Genomic DNA, 12,860 nt, shown 5'->3' with positions numbered 1-12,860 from the left:
CAATTTTTTTTTTGTATGACAACCTATAATAAATTGTATATCGTTGGAAAGCTTTCATCTTCAGCTTTAATCAAATGCCCTAATCATATCTCTCAGTTGCTTAGAAAGAAGAATAAAAATTTTTTAATCAATCAGCTGGAGAACAAAAACAAAGCTTTAATTTCAGATATTTTTTTCAATTTTTTTTTTGTATGACAACCTATAATAAATTGTATATCGTTGGAAAGCTTACATCTTCAGCTTTAATTAGATGCCTTAATCATATCTCTCAGTTGCTTAGAAAAAAGAATAAAAATTTTTTAATCAATCAGCTGGAGAACAAAAAAAAAGCTTTAATTTCAGATATTTTTTTCAATTTTTTTTTGTATGACAACCTATAATAAATTGTATATCGTTGGAAAGCTTACATCTTCAGCTTTAATTAGATGCCTTAATCATATCTCTCAGTTGCTTAGAAAAAAGAATAAAAATTTTTTAATCAATCAGCTGGAGAACAAAAACAAAGCTTTAATTTCAGATATTTTTTTCAATTTTTTTTTTGTATGACAACCTATAATAAATTGTATATCGTTGGAAAGCTTACATCTTCAGCTTTAATTAGATGCCTTAATCATATCTCTCAGTTGCTTAGAAAAAAGAATAAAAATTTTTTAATCAATCAGCTGGAGAACAAAAACAAAGCTTTAATTTCAGATATTTTTTTCAATTTTTTTTTGTATGACAACCTATAATAAATTGTATATCGTTGGAAAGCTTACATCTTCAGCTTTAATTAGATGCCTTAATCATATCTCTCAGTTGCTTAGAAAAAAGAATAAAAATTTTTTAATCAATCAGCTGGAGAACAAAAACAAAGCTTTAATTTCAGATATTTTTTTCAATTTTTTTTTTGTATGACAACCTATAATAAATTGTATATCGTTGGAAAGCTTTCATCTTCAGCTTTAATTAAATGCCCTAATCACATCTCTCAGTTGCTTAGAAAAAAGAATAAAATTTTTTTAATCAATCAGCTGGAGAACAAAAAAAAAAGCTTTAATTTCAGATATTTTTTTCAATTTTTTTTTGTATGACAACCTATAATAAATTGTATATCGTTGGAAAGCTTACATCTTCAGCTTTAATTAAATGCACTAATCATATCTCTCAGTTGCTTAGAAAGAAGAATAAAAAATTTTTAATCAATCAGCTGGAGAACAAAAAAAAAGCTTTAATTTCAGATATTTTTTTCAATTTTTTTTTGTATGACAACCTATAATAAATTGTATATCGTTGGAAAGCTTACATCTTCAGCTTTAATTAGATGCCTTAATCATATCTCTCAGTTGCTTAGAAAAAAGAATAAAAATTTTTTAATCAATCAGCTGGAGAACAAAAACAAAGCTTTAATTTCAGATATTTTTTTCAATTTTTTTTTGTATGACAACCTATAATAAATTGTATATCGTTGGAAAGCTTTCATCTTCAGCTTTAATTAAATGCCCTAATCACATCTCTCAGTTGCTTAGAAAAAAGAATAAAATTTTTTTAATCAATCAGCTGGAGAACAAAAAAAAAAGCTTTAATTTCAGATATTTTTTTCAATTTTTTTTTGTATGACAACCTATAATAAATTGTATATCGTTGGAAAGCTTACATCTTCAGCTTTAATTAGATGCCCTAATCATATCTCTTAGTTGCTTCGAAAAAAGAATAAAAAATTTTTAATCAATCAGCTGCAGAACAAAAAAAAAGCTTTAATTTCAGATATTTTTTTCAATTTTTTTTTGTATGACAACCTATAATAAATTAATTAATATCAGATATTTTTTTCAATTTTTTTTTGTATGACAACCTATAATAAATTGTATATCGTTGGAAAGCTTACATCTTCAGCTTTAATTAGATGCCTTAATCATATCTCTCAGTTGCTTAGAAAAAAGAATAAAATTTTTTTAATCAATCAGCTGGAGAACAAAAAAAAAAACTTTAATTTCAGATATTTTTTTCAATTTTTTTTTTGTATGACAACCTATAATAAATTGTATATCGTTGGAAAGCTTACATCTTCAGCTTTAATTAGATGCCTTAATCATATCTCTCAGTTGCTTAGAAAAAAGAATAAAATTTTTTTTAATCAATCAGCTGGAGAACAAAAAAAAAAACTTTAATTTCAGATATTTTTTTCAATTTTTTTTTGTATGACAACCTATAATAAATTGTATATCGTTGGAAAGCTTTCATCTTCAGCTTTAATTAAATGCCCTAATCATATCTCTCAGTTGCTTGGAAAGAAGAATAAAAATTTTTTAATCAATCAGCTGGAGAACAAAAAAAAAGCTTTAATTTCAGATATTTTTTTCAATTTTTTTTTGTATGACAACCTATAATAAATTGTATATCGTTGGAAAGCTTACATCTTCAGCTTTAATTAGATGCCTTAATCATATCTCTCAGTTGCTTAGAAAAAAGAATAAAAATTTTTTAATCAATCAGCTGGAGAACAAAAACAAAGCTTTAATTTCAGATATTTTTTTCAATTTTTTTTTGTATGACAACCTATAATAAATTGTATATCGTTGGAAAGCTTTCATCTTCAGCTTTAATTAAATGCCCTAATCACATCTCTCAGTTGCTTAGAAAAAAGAATAAAATTTTTTTAATCAATCAGCTGGAGAACAAAAAAAAAAGCTTTAATTTCAGATATTTTTTTCAATTTTTTTTTGTATGACAACCTATAATAAATTGTATATCGTTGGAAAGCTTACATCTTCAGCTTTAATTAAATGCACTAATCATATCTCTCAGTTGCTTAGAAAAAAGAATAAAAATTTTTTAATCAATGAGCTGGAGAACAAAAACAAAGCTTTAATTTCAGATATTTTTTTCAATTTTTTTTTGTATGACAACCTATAATAAATTGTATATCGTTGGAAAGCTTTCATCTTCAGCTTTAATTAAATGCCCTAATCACATCTCTCAGTTGCTTCGAAAAAAGAATAAAAAATTTTTAATCAATCAGCTGCAGAACAAAAAAAAAAGCTTTAATTTCAGATATTTTTTTCAATTTTTTTTTGTATGACAACCTATAATAAATTAATTAATATCAGATATTTTTTTCAATTTTTTTTTGTATGACAACCTATAATAAATTGTATATCGTTGGAAAGCTTACATCTTCAGCTTTAATTAAATGCCTTAATCATATCTCTCAGTTGCTTAGAAAAAAGAATAAAATTTTTTTAATCAATCAGCTGGAGAACAAAAAAAAAAACTTTAATTTCAGATATTTTTTTCAATTTTTTTTTTGTATGACAACCTATAATAAATTGTATATCGTTGGAAAGCTTTCATCTTCAGCTTTAATCAAATGCCCTAATCATATCTCTCAGTTGCTTAGAAAAAAGAATAAAAATTTTTTAATCAATCAGCTGCAGAACAAAAAAAAAGCTTTAATTTCAGATATTTTTTTCAATTTTTTTTTGTATGACAACCTATAATAAATTGTATATCGTTGGAAAGCTTTCATCTTCAGCTTTAATTAGATGCCCTAATCATATCTCTCAGTTGCTTCGAAAAAAGAATAAAAATTTTTTAATCAATCAGCTGGAGAACAAAAAAAAAAAGCTTTAATTTCAGATATTTTTTTCATTTTTTTTTGTATGACAACCTATAATAAATTGTATATCGTTGGAAAGCTTACATCTTCAGCTTTAATTAGATGCCCTAATCATATCTCTCAGTTGCTTAGAAAAAAGAATAAAAATTTTTAATCAATCAGCTGGAGAACAAAAAAGAAAGCTTTAATTTCAGATATTTTTTTCAATTTTTTTTTGTGTGACAACCTATAATAAATTGTATATCGTTGGAAAGCTTACATCTTCAGCTTTAATTAAATGCCCTAATCATATCTCTCATTTGCTTAGAAAAAAGAATTAAAATTTTTTAATTAATCAGCTGGAGAACAAAAAAAAAAGCTTTAATTTCAGATATTTTTTTCAATTTTTTTTTGTATGACAACCTATAATAAATTGTATATCGTTGGAAAGCTTTCATCTTCAGCTTTAATTAAATGCACTAATCATATCTCTCAGTTGCTTAGAAAAAAGAATAAAAATTTTTTAATCAATCAGCTGGAGAACAAAAAAAAAAGCTTTAATTTCAGATATTTTTTTCAATTTTTTTTGTATGACAACCTATAATAAATTGTATATCGTTGGAAAGCTTACATCTTCAGCTTTAATTAGATGCCCTAATCATATCTCTCAGTTGCTTAGAAAAAAGAATAAAAATTTTTTAATCAATCAGCTGGAGAACAAAAAAAAAGCTTTAATTTGAGATATTTTTTTCAATTTTTTTTTGTATGACAACCTATAATAAATTGTATATCGTTGGAAAGCTTTCATCTTCAGCTTTAATTAAATGGCCTAATCACATCTCTCAGTTGCTTAGAAAAAAAAAATAAAAATTTTGTAATCAATCAGCTGCAGAACAAAAAAAAAAGCTTTAATTTCAGATATTTTTTTCAATTTTTTTTTTGTATGACAACCTATAATAAATTGTATATCGTTGGAAAGCTTACATCTTCAGCTTTAATAAGATGCCCTAATCATATCTCTCAGTTGCTTAGAAAAAAGAATAAAAATTTTTTAATCAATCAGGTGCAGAACAAAAAAAAAAGCTTTAATTTCAGATATTTTTTTCAATTTTTTTTTGTATGACAATCTATAATAAATTGTATATCGTTGGAAAGCTTACATCTTCAGCTTTAATTAAATGCCCTAATCATATCTCTCAGTTGCTTAGAAAAAAAAAATTTTTTAATCAATCAGCTGCAGAACAAAAAAAAAGCTTTAATTTCAGGTATTTTTTTCAATTTTTTTTTGTATGACAACCTATAATAAATTGTATATCGTTGGAAAGCTTTCATCTTCAGCTTTAATTAAATGCCCTAATCATATCTCTCAGTTGCTTAGAAAGAAGAATAAAAATTTTTTAATCAATCAGCTGCAGAACAAAAAAAAAGCTTTAATTTCAGATATTTTTTTCAATTTTTTTTTGTATGACAACCTATAATAAATTGTATATCGTTGGAAAGCTTTCATCTTCAGCTTTGATTAAATGCCCTAATCACATCTCTTAGTTGCTTAGAAAAAAGAATAAAAATTTTTTAATCAATCAGCTGGAGAACAAAAAAAAAAGCTTTAATTTCAGATATTTTTTTCAATTTTTTTTTGTATGACAACCTATAATAAATTGTATATCGTTGGAAAGCTTACATCTTCAGCTTTAATAAGATGCCCTAATCATATCTCTCAGTTGCTTAGAAAAAAGAATAAAAATTTTTTAATCAATCAGCTGGAGAACAAAAAAAAAAAGCTTTAATTTCAGATATTTTTTTCAATTTTTTTTTTGTATGACAACCTATAATAAATTGTATATCGTTGGAAAGCTTTCATCTTCAGCTTTAATTAAATGCCCTAATCATATCTCTCAGTTGCTTAGAAAAAAGAATAAAAATTTTTTAATCAATCAGCTGGAGAACAAAAAAAAAGCTTTAATTTCAGATATTTTTTTCAATTTTTTTTTGTATGACAACCTATAATAAATTGTATATTGTTGGAAAGCTTTCATCTTCAGCTTTAATTAAATGCCCTAATCACATCTCTCAGTTGCTTAGAAAAAAGAATAAAAATTTTTTAATCAATCAGCTGGAGAACAAAAAAAAAAGCTTTAATTTCAGATATTTTTTTCAATTTTTTTTTGTATGACAACCTATAATAAATTGTATATCGTTGGAAAGCTTACATCTTCAGCTTTAATTAGATGCCCTAATCATATCTCTTAGTTGCTTCGAAAAAAGTATAAAAATTTTTTAATCAATCAGCTGCAGAACAAAAAAAAAAAGCTTTAATTTCAGATATTTTTTTCAATTTTTTTTTGTATGACAACCTATAATAAATTAATTAATATCAGATATTTTTTTCAATTTTTTTTTGTATGACAACCTATAATAAATTGTATATCGTTGGAAAGCTTACATCTTCAGCTTTAATTAGATGCCTTAATCATATCTATCAGTTGCTTAGAAAAAAGAATAAAATTTTTTTAATCAATCAGCTGGAGAACAAAAAAAAAAACTTTAATTTCAGATATTTTTTTCAATTTTTTTTTGTATGACAACCTATAATAAATTGTATATCGTTGGAAAGCTTTCATCTTCAGCTTTAATTAAATGCCCTAATCATATCTCTCAGTTGCTTAGAAAGAAGAATAAAAATTTTTTAATCAATCAGCTGGAAAACAAAAAAAAAGCTTTAATTTCAGATATTTTTTTCAATTTTTTTTTGTATGACAACCTATAATAAATTGTATATCGTTGGAAAGCTTTCATCTTCAGCTTTAATTAAATGCCCTAATCATATCTCTCAGTTGCTTAGAAAAAAGAATAAAAGTTTTTTAATCAATCAGCTGCAGAACAAAAAAAAAGCTTTAATTTCAGATATTTTTTTCAATTTTTTTTTGTATGACAACCTATAATAAATTGTATATCGTTGGAAAGCTTTCATCTTCAGCTTTAATTAAATGCGCTAATCATATCTCTCAGTTGCTTAGAAAAAAGAATAAAAATTTTTTAATCAATCAGCTGGAGAACAAAAAAAAAAAGCTTTAATTTCAGATATTTTTTTCATTTTTTTTGTATGACAACCTTTAATAAATTGTATATCGTTGGAAAGCTTACATCTTCAGCTTTAATTAGATGCCCTTATCATATCTCTCAGTTGCTTAGAAAAAAGAATAAAAATTTTTTAATCAATCAGCTGCAGAACAAAAAAAAAAGCTTTAATTTGAGATATTTTTTTCAATTTTTTTTTGTGTGACAACCTATAATAAATTGTATATCGTTCGAAAGCTTACATCTTCAGCTTTAATTAAATGCCCTAATCATATCTCTCATTTGCTTAGAAAAAAGAATAAAATTTTTTTAATTAATCAGCTGGAGAACAAAAAAAAAAGCTTTAATTTCAGATATTTTTTTCAATTTTTTTTTGTATGACAACCTATAATAAATTGTATATCGTTGGAAAGCTTTCATCTTCAGCTTAAATTAAATGCCCTAATCATATCTTTTAGTTGCTTAGAAAAAAGAATACAAATTCTTTAATCAATCAGCTGGAGAACAAAAAAAAAAGCTTTAATTTCAGATATTTTTTTCAATTTTTTTTTGTATGACAACCTATAATAAATTGTATATCGTTGGAAAGCTTACATCTTCAGCTTTAATTAGATGCAGCTTTAAATCGGCAACTATTATAATAATATGAGTTGACAGATGAAAAACAGGTATAACTTTTTCCAGAGACATCAGATTTTCTTGATTTTAGATTTTTTGGAATCAGCATTAAAAAATACACTGAAATCATGTTTCATATGTGTATATAATACCATAGCCTATTTTTTCTAATTTTGAAAATCTCCATTTCGCGATTTGACCTTGAAATCGCGACAAGCGGACATGAGATTTTTCTAGACTTTTGAGATATGTTATAGAATGGCAAAAGGAAGATATTGAGCAAAAAAAGTTTCTACTAACATTCATTCCGAGATTTACCCCTTTTTTCTCCTTATTTTACTGTATTATTGTATGACAACCTATAATAAATTGTATATCGTTGGAAAGCTTTCATCTTCAGCTTTAATTAAATGCCCTAATCATATCTCTCAGTTGCTTGGAAAAAAGAATAAAAATTTTTTAATCAATCAGCTGGAGAACAAAAAAAAAAGCTTTAATTTCAGATATTTTTATATATTTTTTTTGTATGACAACCTATAATAAATTGTATATCGTTGGAAAGCTTACATCTTCAGCTTTAATTAGATGCCCTTATCATATCTCTCAGTTGCTTGGAAAAAAGAATAAAAATTTTTTAATCAATCAGCTGCAGAACAAAAAAAAAAGCTTTAATTTCAGATATTTTTTTCAATTTTTTTTTGTATGACAACCTATATCGTTGGAAAGCTTTCATCTTCAGCTTTAATTAAATGCCCTAATCATATCTCTCAGTTGCTTAGAAAAAAGAATAAAATTTTTTTAATCAATCAGCTGGAGAACAAAAAAAAAATTTTAATTTGAGATATTTTTTTCAATTTTTTTTTGTATGACAACCTATAATAAATTGTATATCGTTGGAAAGCTTTCATCTTCAGCTTTAATTAAATGCCCTAATCATATCTCTCAGTTGCTTAGAAAAAAGAATAAAAATTTTTTAATCAATCAGCTGGAGAACAAAAAAAAAAGCTTTAATTTCAGATATTTTTTTCAATTTTTTTTTGTATGACAACCTATAATAAATTGTATATCGTTGGAAAGCTTACATCTTCAGCTTTAATTAGATGCCCTAATCATATCTCTCAGTTGCTTAGAAAAAAGAATAAAAATTTTTTAGTCAATCAGCTGCAGAACAAAAAAAAAGCTTTAATTTCAGATATTTTTTTCAATTTTTTTTTGTATGACAACCTATAATAAATTGTATATCGTTGGAAAGCTTACATCTTCAGCTTTAATTAGATGCCCTAATCATATCTCTCAGTTGCTTAGAAAAAAGAATAAAAATTTTTTAATCAATCAGCTGCAGAACAAAAAAAAAGCTTTAATTTCAGATATTTTTTTCAATTTTTTTTTGTATGACAACCTATATCGTTGGAAAGCTTTCATCTTCAGCTTTAATTAAATGCCCTAATCATATCTCTCAGTTGCTTAGAAAAAAGAATAAAAATTTTTTAATCAATCAGCTGGAGAACAAAAAAAAAGCTTTAATTTCAGATATTTTTTTCAATTTTTTTTGTATGAAAACCTATAATAAATTGTATATCGTTGGAAAGCTTACATTTTCAGCTTTAATTAAATGCCCTAATCATATCTCTCAGTTGCTTAGAAAAAAGAATAAAAATTTTTTAATCAATCAGCTGCAGAACAAAAAAAAAGCTTTAATTTCAGATATTTTTTTCAATTTTTTTTTGTATGACAACCTATAATAAATTGTATATCGTTGGAAAGCTTACATCTTCAGCTTTAATTAGATGCCCTAATCATATCTCTCAGTTGCTTAGAAAAAAGAATAAAAATTTTTTAATCAATCAGCTGGAGAACAAAAAAAAAGCTTTAATTTCAGATATTTTTTTCAATTTTTTTTTTGTATGACAACCTATAATAAATTGTATATCGTTGGAAAGCTTTCATCTTCAGCTTTAATTAAATGCCCTAATCATATCTCTCAGTTGCTTAGAAAAAAGAATAAAAATTTTTTAATCAATCAGATGCAGAACAAAAAAAAAAGCTTTAATTTCAGATATTTTTTTCAATTTTTTTTTGTATGACAACCTATAATAAATTGTATATCGTTGGAAAGCTTACATCTTGAGCTTTAATTATATGCCCTAATCATATCTCTCAGTTGCTTAGAAAAAAGAATAAAAATTTTTTAATCAATCAGCTGGAGAACAAAAAAAAAAGCTTTAATTTCAGATATTTTTTTCAATTTTTTTTTGTATGACAACCTATAATAAATTGTATATCGTTGGAAAGCTTACATCTTCAGCTTAAATTAGATGCCCTAATCATATCTCTCAGTTGCTTAGAAAAAAGAATAAAAATTTTTTAATCAATCAGCTGGAGAACAAAAAAAAAGCTTTAATTTCAGATATTTTTTTCAATTTTTTTTTGTATGACAACCTATAATAAATTGTATATCGTTGGAAAGCTAACATCTTCAGCTTTAATTAAATGCCCTTATCACATCTCTCAGTTGCTTAGAAAAAAGAATAAAAATTTTTTAATCAATCAGCTGCAGAACAAAAAAAAAAAGCTTTAATTTCAGATATTTTTTTCATTTTTTTTTGTATGACAACCTATAATAAATTGTATATCGTTGGAAAGCTTACATCTTCAGCTTTAATTAAATGCCCTAATCATATCTCTCAGTTGCTTAGAAAAAAGAATAAATTTTTTTTTATCAATCAGCTGGAGAACAAAAAAAAAAGCTTTAATTTCAGATATTTTTTTCAATTTTTTTTGTATGACAACCTATAATAAATTGTATATCGTTGGAAAGCTTACATCTTCAGCTTTAATTAAATGCCCTAATCATATCTCTCAGTTGCTTAGAAAAAAGAATAAAAATTTTTTTATCAATCAGCTGGAGAACAAAAAAAAAAGCTTTAATTTCAGATATTTTTTTCAATTTTTTTTGTATGACAACCTATAATAAATTGTATATCGTTGGAAAGCTTTCATCTTCAGCTTTAATTAAATGCCCTAATCATATCTTTCAGTTGCTTAGAAAAAAGAATAAAAATTTTTTAATCAATCAGCTGCAGAACAAAAAAAAAGCTTTAATTTCAGATATTTTTTTCAATTTTTTTTTGTATGACAACCTATAATAAATTGAATATCGTTGGAAAGCTTTTATCTTCAGCTTTAATTAGATGCCCTAATCATATCTCTCAGTTGCTTAGAAAAAAGAATAAAAATTTTTTAATCAATCAGCTGGAGAACAAAAAAAAAAGCTTTAATTTCAGATATTTTTTTCAATTTTTTTTTGTATGACAACCTATAATAAATTGAATATCGTTGGAAAGCTTTCATCTTCAGCTTTATTTAAATGCCCTTATCATATCTTTCAGTTGCTTAGAAAAAAGAACAAAATTTTTTTAATCAATATGCTGGAGAACAAAAAAAAAAGCTTTAATTTCAGATATTTTTTTCAATTTTTTTTTGTATGACAACCTATAATAAATTGTATATCGTTGGAAAGCTTACATCTTAAGCTTTAATTAAATGCCCTAATCATATCTCTCAGTTGCTTAGAAAAAAGAATAAAAATTTTTTAATCAATCAGCTGCAGAAAAAAAAAAAAGCTTTAATTTCAGATATTTTTTTCAATTTTTTTTTGTATGACAACCTATAATAAATTGTATATCGTTGGAAAGCTTTCATCTTCAGCTTTGATTAAATGCCCTAATCATATCTCTCAGTTGCTTAGAAAAAAGAATAAAAATTTTTTTAATCAATCAGCTGCAGAACAAAAAAAAAAGCTTTAATTTCAGATATTTTTTTCAATTTTGTTTTGTATGACAACCTATAATAAATTGTATATCGTTGGAAAGCTTACATCTTCAGCTTTAATTAAATGCCCTAATCATATCTCTCAGTTGCTTAGAAAAAAGAATAAAATTTTTTTAATCAATCAGCTGGAGAACAAAAAAAAAAGCTTTAATTTCAGATATTTTTTTCAATTTTTTTTTGTATGACAACCTATAATAAATTGTATATCGTTGGAAAGCTTACATCTTCAGCTATAATTAGATGCCCTAATCATATCTCTCAGTTGCTTAGAAAAAAGAATAAAAATTTTTTAATCAATCAGCTGGAGAACAAAAAAAAAGCTTTAATTTCAGATATTTTTTTCAATTTTTTTTTGTATGACAACCTATAATAAATTGTATGGTATATCGTTGGAAAGCTTACATCTTCAGCTTTAATTACATGCCCTTATCACATCTCTCAGTTGCTTAGAAAAAAGAATAAAAATTTTTTAATCAATCAGCTGCAGAACAAAAAAAAAAGCTTTAATTTCAGATATTTTTTTCCATTTTTTTTTTGTATGACAACCTATAATAAATTGTATATCGTTGGAAAGCTTACATCTTCAGCTTTAATTAAATGCCCTAATCATATCTCTCAGTTGCTTAGAAAAAAGAATAAAAATTTTTTTATCAATCAGCTGGAGAACAAAAAAAAAAGCTTTAATTTCAGATATTTTTTTCAATTTTTTTTTGTATGACAACCTATAATAAATTGTATATCGTTGGAAAGCTTACATCTTCAGCTTTAATTAAATGCCCTAATCATATCTTTCAGTTGCTTAGAAAAAAGAATAAAAATTTTTTAATCAATCAGCTGCAGAACAAAAAAAAAAGCTTTAATTTCAGATATTTTTTTCAATTTTTTTTTTGTATGACAACCTATAATAAATTGAATATCGTTGGAAAGCTTTTATCTTCAGCTTTAATTAGATGCCCTAATCATATCTCTCAGTTGCTTAGAAAAAAGAATAAAAATTTTTTAATCAATCAGCTGGAGAACAAAAAAAAAAGCTTTAATTTCAGAAATTTTTTTCAATTTTTTATTGTATGACAACCTATAATAAATTGAATATCGTTGGAAAGCTTTCATCTTCAGCTTTATTTAAATGCCCTAATCATATCTTTCAGTTGCTTAGAAAAAAGAATAAAAATTTTTTAATCAATATGCTGGAGAACAAAAAAAAAAGCTTTAATTTCAGATATTTTTTTCAATTTTTTTTTGTATGACAACCTATAATAAATTGTATATCGTTGGAAAGCTTACATCTTAAGCTTTAATTAAATGCCCTAATCATATCTCTCAGTTGCTTAGAAAAAAGAATAAAAATTTTTTAATCAATCAGCTGCAGAACAAAAAAAAAAGCTTTAATTTCAGATATTTTTTTCCATTTTTTTTTTGTATGACAACCTATAATAAATTGTATATCGTTGGAAAGCTTACATCTTCAGCTTTAATTAAATGCTCTAATCATATCTCTCAGTTGCTTAGAAAAAAGAATAAAAATTTTTTAATCAATCAGCTGGAGAACAAAAAAAAAAGCTTTAATTTCAGATATTTTTTTCAATTTTTTTTTTGTATGACAACCTATAATAAATTGTATATCGTTGGAAAGCTTTCATCTTCAGCTTTAATTAAATGCCCTAATCATATCTCTCAGTTGCTTAGAAAAAAGAATAAAAATTTTTTAATCAATCAGCTGGAGAACAAAAAAAAAGCTTTAATTTCAGATATTTTT

Source organism: Episyrphus balteatus, chromosome 2 (genome assembly GCF_945859705.1).
Source record: "Episyrphus balteatus chromosome 2, idEpiBalt1.1, whole genome shotgun sequence".
In the NCBI taxonomy this organism is placed as follows: Eukaryota; Metazoa; Arthropoda; class Insecta; order Diptera; family Syrphidae; genus Episyrphus; species Episyrphus balteatus.
Note: the sequence above shows the minus strand (reverse complement) of the source record.